The sequence below is a fragment of the Vicugna pacos genome, chromosome 34 (genome assembly GCF_048564905.1).
Source record: "Vicugna pacos chromosome 34, VicPac4, whole genome shotgun sequence".
NCBI classification, from domain to species: domain Eukaryota; kingdom Metazoa; phylum Chordata; class Mammalia; order Artiodactyla; family Camelidae; genus Vicugna; species Vicugna pacos.
The window spans coordinates 19,329,608-19,335,544 of NC_133020.1; the positions used below are offsets into that span (position 1 = coordinate 19,329,608).

Genomic DNA, 5,937 nt, shown 5'->3' on the forward strand with positions numbered 1-5,937 from the left:
CAGGCACAAGGGCACAATGTTCTCTTTAGCCCGTGCAGGTGCTGATGGATGATCAACTACTGGTCACCTGTTTACAAGGCTTCAGCATGTGTAAAGTGCTCGGCACCGTCCTTGCACATGAGAGACACTGAGCCAAACGTCAGTGCCTCTTAAGCATTTATTATCTAAGCCCTGGGTTTGTGTGTGTGTGTGTGTGTGTGTGTATGTGTGTGTGTTGTGTGTGTGTGTGTGTTGTGTGTGTGTATGTGTGTGTGTGTTGTGTGTGTGTGTTGTGTGTGTGTATGTGTGTGTGTGTGTACGTGTTATAAAATTTAAAAGAGCACTGTCACCAGCCTTCAAAGAACTACAGCCAGAGAAAAGCCAAGTCAATGTAATTGTTCATCTAACCTTGAATTCTCCTTCAGGGCTGGTGGAATCCTCCACTTGGTTTATCCAGAAGGGACATGAACATTTATCAACAGTTACTCGGGTGTGTCAGGCACCTTATACGGCAACCCTAGGAGGTAGGCACTATTTTATCTTTCCACTGAAGGTACATTATTTCCACTAGAATCTGACCTGGATTCAGGACTCATCCGCGTTTCTTCCCAGCTCTGGTCTGTTTCAGCCTCCACGTGCCCCACGTTCCCCTACGGATGCTGGACCCACCAGGATGCCTTTCCATGGCTTATGGAACCCTCTTAAGAGCCATTTGAAATCCTCCTGGCCCTGCCTGTTAAATCCTGCATCCATGTAGCCACCAGGTCTGCCCGAGCTTTGCCTGGCTCTGCCCAGCTACCCCCACAGCACCTCACTCACCTGGCCTCGCCTCCTGTTTCCTTCCCCAGAACCTGGGCTCCCTGGGGAACCCACTCACCCCAGCACAACTTGTGGGACCTCCCCTGAGCGATGGGCTGATGAGGTGGAAGATGAATGTTGCATCCTTTTGTTCTCCAGAGCTGCAGCTCTGAGATGGATTTCACAAGCCTCTCGGAGGAATCTTGCAGAGTCTGGCATCCATCCCCCCTTGGTGGCCAAATGGATAGAGCATTCTCGGAGAGACTTTCCTTTCTTCTTTGTTTTCCCTTCCATGTGCCCTAGGATCACATTTCCAAATAAATGTTTGTCTGAGACTCTGCTTTTGAGAAAAGCCCAAGAAGGGGGTGCAGTCACCTTTCAAAGTGCAGGTCAAATGTCATGAAGTGGAAACCATTCTCCAGCCTTGCATTGCTGCATCCCCAGGACACGGTAGGTACATACCTCCTCCTCCTTCTTTTTTTTTTCTGTTGAAGTATAGTTGATTTACGATGTTGTGTTAATTTCTGGTGTACAGCAAGGTGATTCAATTATTTTATATATATATATATATATATATATATATATATATTCTTTTTCAGATTCTTTTCCATTATGAGTTATTACAAGATATTGAATATAGTTCCCTGGGCTGTACAGTAGGTCCTTGTTGTTTATTTTATACACAGTCGTGTGTGTCTGCTAATCCCAAACTCCGAATGTATCCCTCCTCCCACCCCTTCCCCCTCTAGTAGCCATAGTTTGTTTTCTACGTCTGTGAGTCTGTTTCTGGTTTGTAAATGAACTTACCTGCAAAGGCACTTACCTTCTAATGCTGGACAGACAGGTTTGGCTCAGCCTGGTTGATGCCCCCAGGCAGGTGGATCTTCCCCCTCCTCCAGCTCCCATTGCTCCCACAGGGAGTTTTCTGTCAGAGTAGAAACTCTTTGGGGCAAGAACATGTATTTTGACCATCTTTGATTCCTAGTGTCTAGCAGATTATTGTCACTTAGCACGCACTTAAATGTGTACATTAAATCTATTCCTTGGGTTAGAAGGGTGCTCACGGACAGCAAATATGACCCCGGGGCACGGTGGAGAATTGGGGTGCGCTCTCAGCGGCCTTGGCTCTTGGGTCCGTGAGCCTGCTGGGCCCCCGACCACCACTTGTCAGGGTCCTGGGAGGTCTGTGCACCTTCCTGGGTGATTGCTAGCGTTTCCCACCCGCTCTGCCACTTGGTGGCTCCCACTAGGAAGTGTGTGCTCGCTTCTGTCTCTCTCTCCCAGCCAGTATCACAGCGCATAAGGAAGGACCCTGAGATTATCCAGTGCCTTTCTTCATAAACAGGCCAGAAGACGCTGGGCACTGCTAACCCATGTCAGCTGTAAATGTATCTCTTTCTGAGAAGGCGCAGCCTACGGGACGTAAAATGAAATGGAAGCATCAATGTAATCTCAGTTCTGCGTCAGTAAAAAGTTGGAAATCTGTATTATAAGAATACACTTTGCAATGGAAAATATTCATTATGTAATATTAAAGGAAACAATCAAAATCATACGTGGTATGATATTAACACACCCACCATTAAAAAAATTATATGCTCAGAAAACAAAGGGTAGAAATGCCCTTTTGGTATTTTTATTGGGATGACATTAAATTTACAGATGAACTGTCTTGACGGTTTATGATGCTGAGAATTCGGGGACATGGTATGCCTTTGCATGGTTAAATCTTCTTTTGTGTCTTTCAGTAGCGTTAACATCGTAAATTTTCACCCTTACAGCCTTCAACTGATTGGACGAGGCCCACCCACATTATCAAATGTAATTTATTTTACTTGAGGTCAGCTGGTTGTAGATGCTAACCATATCTATAAAATACCTTCACAGCAACACCTAGATTAGTGTTGGATTAAACATCTGGGTCCCACAGTTTAGCCAAGCTGACACATACAACTAACCATCACACCCACTGGGGATCAGTGCAAAATTAAGATGTTTTCTGTTTGAAACAGTTTCACAAAGCAACAGAAAATGATAATCCTTTCAAGAAATATTAGTTTACACCCAGCTTTTCAAAAACTATAGACTATGGATGATGAGGTACAATCCAGAGCTCACAAAGTCAGAGGTTAGTAATATGAATCACGGTACTTCTTTAAGTTGTGAACTGGTAGAAAACAAAGGAATGCAAGAAAAAACATTTATACAATTTTTAAGGAAAACAGCAGAATAGACTCTTATGTGCTCACCATCTAAGGCAAGAAATGGAACATTTTCGTGGCTCAGAAGGGCTCATACGCCCTTCCCCGGTTGCGTATCTCCTCTGTCCTCACTCAGAGCAAATTTTGAGCTAATTGTTTTTCCTTCTCTTTAAAGATTTTGCTTCCTCAGTAGGACTGCAAGTCACTTGAATTCTCGTCTATTTATTTTACCTCATGGAAGTAGAATCCTGTCGGACGCAGTCTGTGCCTTGTTTCTTTGGCCCGATGTCACATTTGGAGATGTCCACCCTGCTGACACGCAGAGCTCCAGTTCACAGACTTTCTTTAACCACCGGAGTGTCTCTGTGCCTGACTCTACCGCAAGTGACTTCTCCACTCTGTTGTTGATGGACATTTGGTATGCTTACATTTTGTTTTTCTTTTATGGAGAATATCACTATAAACAACATTCTTGTGAAAATCTCCTGGTGCACATGTGCGAAAACCAAGTCACTTCCCATAGTGATTACGCCATTTCACATTCCCATCAGCAACGCAGGGTAATTCCGTCCCCACTAATCCTTGCAACTGGCAGAATCCTTGCTCATCGGGTGAGTCTGAAAAGTATGCTTGCATTTCCCTGGTTACTAATAGTTGAAGACAGTTTCATATACGTATGGAGCACTGGGGCCTTACTTTCTGTGAAATTTTGGGGCATTAATTTTATTAATTTTTGGGGGGGGAAATGTTTGTCTTCTTCCCACTGATATGAAAGAATGTTTGAGTTTTGGATACTAATCTTTTTGCATATATTATTCAAACATCTTCTTCCACTCTCTGCTTTGTGAGAGTGTCTTGACGAATAGGTGGTCATAATTTTAATGATGATCTTAATTTTATAAAGATAAGGAGTTGCCTTGTGGCTTACTGAGCGCCTTTTCAAATGTTTATTGGCCCCTTGAATATCATCTTTCATGAAGTTCCTGTTCAAGACTTTTGTCCATTTAAAAATTGTATGTTTTGCCTTTTTCATGTTGTTTTGTAGGATTTTTTTAAAATGCATTTTGGATATGTGTCCTTTCTCAGATCCATGTATTGTGAATATTTCCTCTCGGTCCGTGACTTGCCTTTTTCACTTTTTAGGTGTCTTTTGAGAGCACACATGTTGAATTTTGATAAAGTTCAAAATTTTAGCCTTAGTACTTTTTGCATCCTGTTTAAAACAATATTTTCTTACTCTAAAGTCATGAAGGTGTTTTCCTATGCATCTTCTAGAAGCTTTCTGGTTTAGCAAGTCATGCATGGTTTTATGATTCCTCTTAAACCAACTTTGGTCACGTTTCATGTATCCAGTTGCTACAGCACCATTGATTGAAAAGTTCTTTCTTCCCTTGTTGAATTACGTTAGCATCTTTGTCAAAAATCAAGCGATTGTATTTGTGTGGTTTTATTTCCAGACTTCTCTGGTCTACTCTGCTATTTGTTACGACAGTACTTTGCTGTCTTGTTTCTATAGATTTTATTTTTCTGAAATATGGCAGTGTAAGTTCTCCAGTTTCTCCATCTTCTTTAAGATTGCCTTGTCAGCGCATGTACAACTTAGAATGAGCAGGTCGGTTTCTTCAAAAGTGCTGCTGGGGTTTTGGTTGGGATCGCACTGGCTCTAGAGATCAGTGTGGGACGGCCTGGCAGCAGCAGTGAGCGCCCTCACCCACGGACACGGCATCTCTGCAGTGATTCAGGGCTGCTTTCATTTTTCCCTCAGAAATATCTAAAAATTATCAGCATGAGGCGCTTTCACATATCTTGTTAGATTTGTTCCCAGGAATTTTACGCTTTTAATGCTGTGGTTAATGAGACTGCTTTTTAGTTTTAACTCCCAATTATTCCCTGCTAATATATGGAAAATATGGACACATGATATCTATAAATAGAGCATATGCAGATACAGTTGCTTTGTGTATGTTGACCAGTAACCTTGCTAGATTCCCGTGCTTGTTGGTTACAGCAGTTTGTATTCAGATTTCTGTGGATTTTCTAGGTATGCTGTCATAGATGAAATTTTACTTTACCTTTTCCAATACTTACGTATTTTATTTCCTTTTCTTGCCTTCTTGTACTTACTATGCCCTCCCTTATAATGTTAAATAGAAGTGGTGAGAGTGGACAGACATCTTTCCTGCTCTTAGAGGCAAGTGTTCAATGTTTGACTATTAAGTATGATGTTACTGTAGGTTTTTAGAAAATACTGAAATTCTAGGATTAATAATTTTTGAATTTAAAAAATGATAAAAGTAATAAATAATCTGATGGGTATCTGAATAAAAATTCTCATCATCTAGACTGGATAAAGAAGTTGTGGTATATGTATACAATGGAATACTACTCAGCCATAAACAAGAATAAAACAACGTCATTTGCAGCAACATGGATGGACTTGGAGGTTGTCATTCTAAGTGAAGTAAGCCAGAAAGGGAGAGAAAAATGCCATGTGATATCACTCATATGTGGAATCTAAAAAAAAGAAGAAGAACAAGATACAAATGAACTCGTCTACAAAACAGAAACAGACTCACAGACAGTAAACAAACTTATGGTTCCTGGGGGGAAAGGGGTGGGAAGGGATAAACTGGGAGTTTGAGATCTGCAGATACTAACTACCATATGTGAAATAGATGAACAACAAGGCCCTCTGCACAGCACAGGGAACTATATTCATTATCCTGTAGTAACCTATAATGAAAAAGAATATGAAAAGGAATCTATGTCTGTCCGTGTGTGACTGAAGCACTGTGCTGCCTGCCAGAAATTGACACAACACTGCAAACTGACTGTACTTCGAAAAGCACACCTCTCCCTGGAGCCCAGGAAACCACACTTTGGTTTTCTACTGGTTTCCTTCCCTCTCTTCTGACTTTCCTTGGACTGACTTGCAATGTCATCTCTTCTCCTCACCCCG

General features: G+C 41.8%; 1 long non-coding RNA gene across 1 annotated transcript; it reads left to right on the forward strand.

Annotated features, from left to right (window-relative positions):
- The first annotated feature begins 334 nt into the window (after window positions 1–334).
- Window positions 335–5,423, forward strand: LOC140691284 (uncharacterized). The gene is made up of 4 exons (XR_012066872.1): window positions 335–503; window positions 1,081–1,227; window positions 3,154–3,396; window positions 5,321–5,423. It is a non-coding gene; the product is annotated as an uncharacterized lncRNA (long non-coding RNA).
- The last annotated feature ends 514 nt before the right edge of the window (window positions 5,424–5,937 follow it).